Source organism: Triticum dicoccoides, chromosome 6A (assembly GCF_002162155.2).
Source record: "Triticum dicoccoides isolate Atlit2015 ecotype Zavitan chromosome 6A, WEW_v2.0, whole genome shotgun sequence".
Classification (NCBI taxonomy): Eukaryota; Viridiplantae; Streptophyta; class Magnoliopsida; order Poales; family Poaceae; genus Triticum; species Triticum dicoccoides.
The window spans coordinates 370,689,826-370,699,365 of NC_041390.1; positions in this window are offsets into that span (position 1 = coordinate 370,689,826).

Genomic DNA, 9,540 nt, shown 5'->3' on the forward strand with positions numbered 1-9,540 from the left:
GCGGGCGGTGCATGCGTCGGCCGGCGAGGGCCTCCCGCGGGCTCGCCGGGCCGGTGGCGCGGGGCGGCGGCGGTGTGTCCGGCGCACCCGGACGTGTCCGGCGCGCTGAGGACGAAGGGGCTAGGGTTAGGGTAGGATTGGATCCAGAAATTTTGGTGGAGGGACCTTTTAATAGGTCGGAGGAGCTAGGAGGCTCCGAATTGAGCATGGTTTTTGGCCACACGATCGTGATCGAATGATCTAGATGATGGAGGGGGTTTTGGTGGGTTTTGGGCCACTTTAGAGGGGTGTTGGGCTGCAACACACACGAGGCCTTTTTGGTCCCTCGGTTAACCGTTGGAGTATCAAACGAAGTCCAAATGGCACGAAACTTGACAGGCGGTCTACCGGTAGTAAACCAAGGCCGCTTGACAAGTCTCGGTCCAACCCGAAAACGTTTAACACCCGCACACGAAAAGAGGTAGAAAGGTACACCGGAGGACATAGGAGCGCTGGAATGCAAAACGGACAAAGGGGAAAATGCTCGGATGCATGAGACAAACACGTATGCAAATGCAATGCACATGATGACATGATATGAGATGCATGACAAAGGCAAAACAACACGGAGACAAAAACCCGACAACGAGGAAATATCATAACTTAGTGCCGGAAAAGGCAAGAGTTGGAATACAGATATGGCAAGTTACATACGGGGTGTTACAACACTCCACCACTACGAAAGGATCTCGTCCCGAGATCTAGGACTGGAAAAACTCTGGGTACTCAGAACGGAGGTGGTCCTCGCATTCCCAGGTGGCTTCATGGTCGGAATAATGTGACCACTTGACTTTCAGGATTTGATAGACTTGTTGCGAGTCTTGCGCTCAGTTTATTCAAGAATAGCAATTGGGTGCTCATGATAAGACAGGTCTTCTTGGATATCAATCTCTTCAAAGTTGATGGTGCGGTCACGAGTCTTGAAACACTTGTGGAGTTGAGATACGTGAAACACGTCGTGCACGTTTGCAAAGTTGGAGGGAAGCTCAAGTTGATAGGCGAGATCACCTCTTTTGCCAATGATCTTGAAAGGACGCACATATCTAGGGGCAAGCTTCCCTTTGATACCAAAGCGACGAATACCTTTCATTGGAGAGACGCGGAGGTAGACATGGTCTCCGATCTCGAAAGCCAAGTCATGATGGTTGCTATCATAGTAACTCTTCTGGCGCGATTGCGCGGCTTTGAGATTATCACGAATGACTTTGCACATTTCTTCTGCCTCTGTGATCAAGTCATTGCCAAGGAGTTGGCGTTCACCAGTCTCTAACCAGTTAAGAGGAGTACAACAACTTCCTGCCATAGAGAATCTCGAATGGGGCTTTGCCCGAACTTGCTTGAAAGATGTTATTGTAGGAGAACTCGGCATATGGAAGGCAATCTTCCCACTTCATACCGAAAGAGATGACACATGCTCTGAGCATATCTTCAAGAATCTTATTGACTTGCTCGACTTGGCCACTAGTTTGAGGATGAAAAGTTGTGCTGAAGCGAATGTTGGTGCCCATGGCCTTCTGAAAAGAATCCCAAAACTTGGAGGTAAAGATGCTGCCACGATCTAAAAAAATCAACTGCGGAATGCCGTGTAGAGAGACAATCCTGGAGGTATATAGCTCTGCCAACTGAGCTAATGTATAGATTCTTTGATAGGAAGAAAATGAGCCACTTTGGTGAGCTTGTCGATGAAAATGAAGATAGCATCATAGCCACGCTTGGACTTTGGAAATCCAGTCACGAAGTCCATCTCAATATGGTCAAACTTCCATTCTGGAATGGCAAGAGGTTGGAGGAGACCAGCTGGTCGTTGGTGTTCTGCTTTCACTCTTCTGCAGACATCACATTCGTTCACGAACTGAGCAATCTCGCGCTTCATTCGAGTCCACCAATACGACTGCTTGAGGTCATGGTACATCTTTGTACTTCCAGGGTGAATAGAGAGGAGTGAATTGTGAGCTTCGTTCATAATGACTTTACGAAGGTCACCTTTAGGCACAACAATGCGAACCTCAAAGAATAGAGTATCCTTGTCATCAAGACGATAGCACTTGTACTTGGGTTGACTCATGACAATCCCAATCTTCACCTTGTTCACCATAGCATCAAGAAGTTGAGCCTCGCGAATCTGATCTTCCAAAGTAGGAGAGACTTGGACGTTGGCAAGAAATCCTTGAGGAACAACTTAAAGATTAAGTTTGCGGAAAGCTTCACAAAGCTCTGGTTGGTAAGGCTTGATAATCAAACTGTTGCAGTAAGCCTTTCTGCTCAATGCGTCAGCAATTACATTGGCCTTGCCTGGAGTATATTCAATGCTCGGATTATACTCTTGAATCATCTCGATCCAACGAGTCTGCCTGAGGTTGAGGTTTGGCTGAGTGAAGATGTACTTGAGACTCTTATGATCAGTGAAGATGTCCACTTTTCTTCCCAATAAGAGATGTCTCCAAGTTAAAAGAGCACGGATGACTGCCGCCAACTCGAGGTCATGAGTGGGGTAGTTCTTTTCTTTGGGCTTCAACTAGCGAGAGGAATAGGCCACAAATTTCTTCTCTTGCATCAACACTGCACCAAGACCTTGAAGGGAAGCATAACAGAAGACCTCGAACGGTTTGGATTCATCAGGAGGAGTCAGAACTGGAGCAGTGACTAACTTCTCTTTCAGGGTGTTGAAAGCGATGTCACATTCAGGCGACCAGACGTACTTCACATGCTTCTGGAGGAGGTTGGAAAGAGGCTTCGCGATCTTAGAGAAGTTCTCAATGAACCTTCGACAATAGCTTGCGAGCCCAAGGAAACTACGGAGTTGCTTCACATTCTAAGGTGGTTCCCAATTCACAATTGCAGACACCTTCTGAGGATTAACAGCTATGCCCTTGGCAGAGATGATATGCCCAAGATAGAGAACCTCATCGAGCCAAAACTCGCACTTTGAAAACTTCGCATAGAACTGATATTCTCTGAGTTTATCCAGCACCAATCTCAAATGCTTGGCATGATCCTCCTTGTTCTTGGAAAAGACCAAAATGTCATTGAGGTAGACCAAGACGAAGTCATTTGTGTAGGCGTTGAAGACGAAGTTCATCATGCGAGAGAATGTTGGAGGAGCATTGACGAGGCCGAAAGACATGACAGTGTATTCATATGAACCATAGCTTGTTCTAAAAGCTGTCTTGGGGATATCTTCTTCACGAATGCGAATCTGATGATAGCCCATACGGAGATCAAGGTTGGAGAATACTTGAGCACCTTTGAGTTGTTCGAAAAGCTCATTGATGTTGGGAAGTGGGTACTTGTTCTTTATAGTCTTCTTGTTCAATGGACGGTAGTCGACACAAAGTCGGTCCATTCCATCCTTCTTCTTGACGAAAAGAACACCACAACCCCATGGAGAAGAACTTGGTCGAATGAGACCCATACGCTCTTGAATATCGAGTTGCTTCTTCAGCTCCTTCAACTCTTCAGGTCCAAGCTTGTAAGGACGTTTGCAAGCAGGTTCCGTGCCAGGCTCAAGATCAATGACGAATTCAACTGGCCGGTGCGGAGGCATTCCTGGAAGCTCTTCTGGAAAGACGCCTTGATATTCAAAAATGACTGGAATCTGAGAGATGGCATCCAGCTCGCCCTTCTCGTTGAGAGAAAACAGTCGAATGTTATCATCACGAGCGGCAAAGACGATTACATCCTCAGACGAATGTGTCAATTGAATCTGCTTGGCAGCACAATCAAGCTGAGCCTTGTGCTTAGAAAGCCAATCCATTCCGAGAATAAGATCAATATCCGAGTCACCAAGGACATTAGTAGAAGACAACAACTTATAATCGCCCAACGTGATAGAAACATCCGGAACGAAAACTCGAGAAGTCATTTGTCGGGCCGGAGAGACAATAGCCAAAGGTCTCGGCAAAACTTGAGTAACCAAGTCATGCTTAGATGCAAAAGGTCTCGAGATGAAACAATGCGATGCACTAATGTCAAAAAGAACTTTTGCAGGAATATCGTTAACAGGAAGGTTACCCATGATGACATCTGACGAGTCCTCTGCCTAAGCTGCGTTCACCATGTTGACCTTTGCAAACTTGGGATTATGCTTGACCACTACGGTGCTGGAAGATCTCACAGGAGGAGGAGGAAGACGCCTCTGATTGAAGCATTTGTTGGCATAGTGACCCTTTTGCTGACACTTGTTGCACGTGACCTCCGAGAGCGGACGGTGATACGGAGCACTTGATCTTGGAGTAGGAGACGAAGTCTTGTTCTGAAAGCCTGGGTTGGGTGGGTGGGAAGATCCATTGCCACCTTTGCTCTTCTGCTGATAAGGCTGACAGAATGGAGGAGGAGGAGGCAACCAATACTTTTGATGCTTAGCCACTTGAGTTGAGGAAGAAGGAGTTGCATCCCTGACTCGTTTCTTGGAAGCATCGCACTTGAGTTGAGCATTCTCTTGTTTCAGTGCCATGTTGTAAAACTCATCGTACTTCTGAGGCTCGAAAAGCACAAGAGCAAGTTGAAGATCTTCTCTGAGGCCACCTCTGAACTAATAAATCATGCTCTTCTCGTTAGGGACGTCTTGCTTAGAAAAACGAGAGAGCTTTTGGAACATGATGTTATACTGGTAAACAGACAGGCTGCCTTGCTTCAGGTTGCGGAATTCCTCACGCTTGCTCTCAACAACACTCTAAGGAATGTGGTGAGCTTTGAAGTCTTGACGGAATTCATCCTAGGTAATCACATGGCCTCCTCTGGAATCTTTGTACTGCTGATACCACTCTGCAGCTTGGTCTTTGAGTTGGAACGAGGCAAACTTGACAAAGTCCTCAGGCCTGATGTTGCTGCACTCGAAATGCTTGCAGATATCCATGAGCCAATCATCAGCGTCTGTTGCCTCAACACAGTTATTGAAGGTCTTTGGCTAGTTAGCGAGGAACTGGTTGAGTGTAGCAAACTGATTCTGATTGTTGCCATGGCCTTGGTTCCCTTGGTTGTGCTCTTGCAAAATTTGCATGATCAGCTGCGTGTTTGCATTGGTAGCGGCCATCACAGCTTGCCATACCTCCAGAGGTGGAGGTGGTGGTGGTGGTTCAGGATTCCGACGCGTTGGAGGAGCCATCCTGAAGAGGGTGACATCCGTTAGCATCTTGACAGACATATATTCAAGCTGAATCAAATGGATCGAAATTGCAACATATAGTCTTAACATCCGAACAAAATAAACAAATGCATTCCAATTGAAATGGTCACACTTCCATAAATTGAGAAGCCACTTAGATAGAGGTAGAAGAATAAAACAACAAGGTACGGACAAGAACAAATACTTGGTGAGGATTACCCAATCACAAACCAAATATCGGCGAAAGAAATACTAGAGCTACATGAATTCCCACCTATGAAACTCCCGAACCTTTCCGGTTATGCAATCAGGTGTTGGGGATACAGGGGAAGCATAATATCTCACCCAAAGCTAGCAAATCCTACATCCAGTTGTATCCATCCTTCAACAAATAACCAAGAAACCTTCGGAAATCATTTACCTCAACCTTCGAAAAGCATCCGTTATACGAGTTATGGCGATACTCCCGAACTCCCGCCCCAGTACTGGGTGGCGTCGAGGTTATCTCACCAACAACTGCATAAAAGAGATTTTCGATGTCGGCGAAACTCAGGTATTCTAGAATTGCAACAATAAAATTGTGATGACAACACCTCGGAGCTCAACTCCCCGGGACACTGCCACAACCCCTAAATGTCAGGAGGCACCAAGAACAATGTTCTCGTCACAAAACCATCGGAATGATTCCAAGATACTCGCATGATCCTAATTTTTTTTGTGAAATTTGAGAAGAGAAGAGTCAAAACTCTACTCAGGATGTCTCACCAGAGCGACGAAGGGACCGAGGAGTAAAAAGAATCCTACTCTCCGATATATATATATATATATATATATATATATATATATATATATATATATATATATATATATATATATTCCTAAATGACTCAAAACATTTTTTTCTAGACTCAACAACGCCAGCGATTCAATCAAGCAGGGGGCTCCTAAGGTCGGGGAAGGCTCTGATTACCAACTTGTAACACCCATGATGCGGCTATATCTCCCACGTGTCGAAGCACGACTTAGAGGCATAACCGCATTGTAAGCAATGTCGCAAGTGAGGTAATCTTCACAACAACCCATGTAATGAATAAGGAAAAGAGATACATAGTTGGCTTACACTCGCCACGTCACACAATAGCACAAATATCATTACATTCATCCAGATACACTCAAGGTCCGACTACGGAACCAAAATAAAGAACAACCCCAAATGTGACAAAGTCCCCGATTATCCCAACTGGGCACCACTACCGATCGTCTGGAAAGGAAACGTAGTATCGTCCTGCGTCCTCATCGAACTCCCACTTGAGCTCGGTCGAATCTCCTGGAGAGGTATCGTCGGTCCCTGCATCTGGTTTTGGAAGTAATCTGTGAATCACGGGGACTCAGCAATCTCACACCCTCGCGATCAAGACTATTTAAACTTATAGGAAGGGTAAAAGGTATGAGGTGGAGCTACAGCAAGCGACTAGCATATATGGTGGCTAACATATGCAAAAGAGAGCGAGAAGAGAAGGCAAAGGCGCGGTCGATGAACTATGATCAAGAAATGATCCTAGAACAACCTACGTTCAAGCATAACACGAGACCGTGTTCTCTTCCTGGACTCCGCCGAAAAGAGACCATCACGGCCACACACTCTGTTGATTCATTTTAATTAAGTTATGTTTTAGGTTTTCTACAACCGGACATTAACAAATTCCCATCTGCCCATAATCGCGGGCACGGCTTTCGAAAGATCAAATCCCTGCAGGGGTGTCCCAACTTAGCCCATCACAAGCTCTCACGGTCAACGAAGGATATTCCTTCTCCCAAGACAATTCGATCAGACTCGGAATCCCGGTTACAAGACATCTCGACAATGGTAAAACGAATCCAGCAAAGCCACCCGAATGTGCCGACAAATCCTGATGGGAGCTGCACATATCTCGTTCTCAGGGCACACCAGATAAGCAATCCGTACAACTAAAACCAGCCCTCGAGTTTCCTCGAGGTGGCACTGCATGGGGCTCTAGTTTGGACCAACACTCAAAGGAGCACTGGCCCGGGGGGTTGAAATAAAGATGACCCTCGGGCTCCGGAAACCCAAGGGAAAAAGAGGCTAGGTGGAAAATGGTAAAATCAATGTTGGGCATTGCTGGAGGAGTTTTATTCAAGGCGAAATGTCAAGGGTTTCCCATTATAACCCAACCGTGTAAGGAACGCAAAATCAAGGAACATAACACCGGTATGACGGAAACTAGGGCGGCAAGAGTGGAACAAAACACCAGGCATAAGGCTGAGCCTTCCACCCTTTACCAAGTATATAGGTGCATTAAAGTAGATCAAGATAAGATAATGATATCCCAACAATAAACATGTTCCAACAAGGAACAAACTCCAATCTTCACCTGCAACTAGCAACGCTATAAGAGGGGCTGAAGCAAAGCGGTAACATAGCCAAACAACAGTTTGCTAGGACAAGGTGGGTTAGAGGTTTGACAGGGCAATATGGGAGGCATGATAAGCAAGTGGCAGGTATCGTAGCATAGGCATAGCAAAAGAGCGAGTATCTAGCAAGCAAAGATAGAAGTGATTTCGAGGGTATGGTCATCTTGCCTGCAAAGTTCTCCGAGTTGACGTCAGCTTGATCCTCGTAAGCGTACTCAACGGGCTCCTTGATCATGTACTCGTCTCCCGGCTCTACCCAAAGCAAGAACAACAAGCAAAAGAGACACAATCAACCACGTGCAATGCACAAACAACATGATGCAAAACATGGCATGATATGCGGGATGTGATATGCGATGCATATGCATGTTTTGGAAGGAAAGATTGAACCTGGACTCAACATGGAAAACCAAGAGTGCCACTGGAAAGAGGAGTTGATTTTGGTCGAAATCGATATAAAGATCACCGGAATCGGATGCACGGTTTGGAAATGGCAAGCAAAACAAATATGGCACCGATCTGCGATTAACAGCACGAGGCCATCTAAATGCAACAAGAACAACAAGCTATAGCACTCTAACATGACAACAAAATACATGGCAGGGATCCACTCAAGATGCTTGACAAAAGATGAACACTGAGCTATGGCTAATTCACTCAATAACAGGTTCAAACAAGCATGGCAAAAGTGCAAAAGACATCAGGTTTCAGACTTAGTGAAATTAACAGCATGTCAGGAATTTAACATCAGGAAGCAATGTTTAGAGCAAGGTAACAACATGCTACAGGAACATATCATGGCAAAGCAAGGTATGGCATAAAGCTACTCAAAGCATACAACAAAAGTCCCTTACTGACCATAAGCCAAAAGGGATCATAAAATACAATGGCAACCATGTGAACATAGCAATTATCGTTAATAGATTCAGACTTAGCAGAAAACTGGAGCATGGCAAAATAGATATCAAGTAGGCATGTTTACGAGCTCGATGCACTCACCACAAAGCATTGCATGATAAACTAAGCATACACCCAGCAAGTAGATATGGCATAGAAGCTAAACATGACAAGAACAACATCATAGCATGCATGGATCAACTACAACAAGCTTGGCAAAAATGCTTAACATGTAAACATTCTGCCAGGAACATCTTATAGCAAAAGTAGAGCTCGATTGAGTCAAGCTAGGGTGCTCCATAAATGCAAACAAAGACATGGATGGATAGAGCACCACAATATCTACAAAACATCCTTACTGATCATGCTCAAAAGGGGCATGGATCAATCTGTAGCAACAAGAACACATGGCATAAAAATAATGACAGGGCAAAGACTTAGAATATTTCTAAGTCCCTGAAATCAGCAACATTACGAGGGCTACTTTGCATGCTTGTGCTAGTCACCACAGAGATCACAAAAATACATGGCATACACCCTTGTAAAGATGGCATGGCATACTTCAAAACTCATGTAGAGCTCAATATAATAGGAGGCACACATTAATCATGGCAAAATGACAAAAGTGCATTTGCTGATAAGAATCTGAAACTAACAGAAACTAGCACTCTTCCAACAGCATTTAGGGCATCAAAATGAGCTCAAATGAACATGATGCAGTGAGATGAAATGAAGTACTCGTCGAGACGAACAATATGATATGCTACACGCCCAAAACGGAGCCACGAATGCTGAGATGTGATGCGATGAATATATGCAAAAAAATTGAAACGGAGGCAAAAGTCAACCCGATCCCGATCTTAGATCTAGGGTTCCTGTAGCTGCGCGGAGATCGAGGTTCGCTGGCCGGAGTCATCGCCGGACTTCCGCCGGAGCAGCGCCGGAGACGAGGGAGAGGCGGAGAGGTCGCCGGAGCTTGGGCGGCGAGGTGGAGGAGCTTGCCAGGGCGGTCACCGGCGTCAAGCAGCGAGGTGGCCACGATGGAGCGGCCGGAGCGGCGGTCGCCG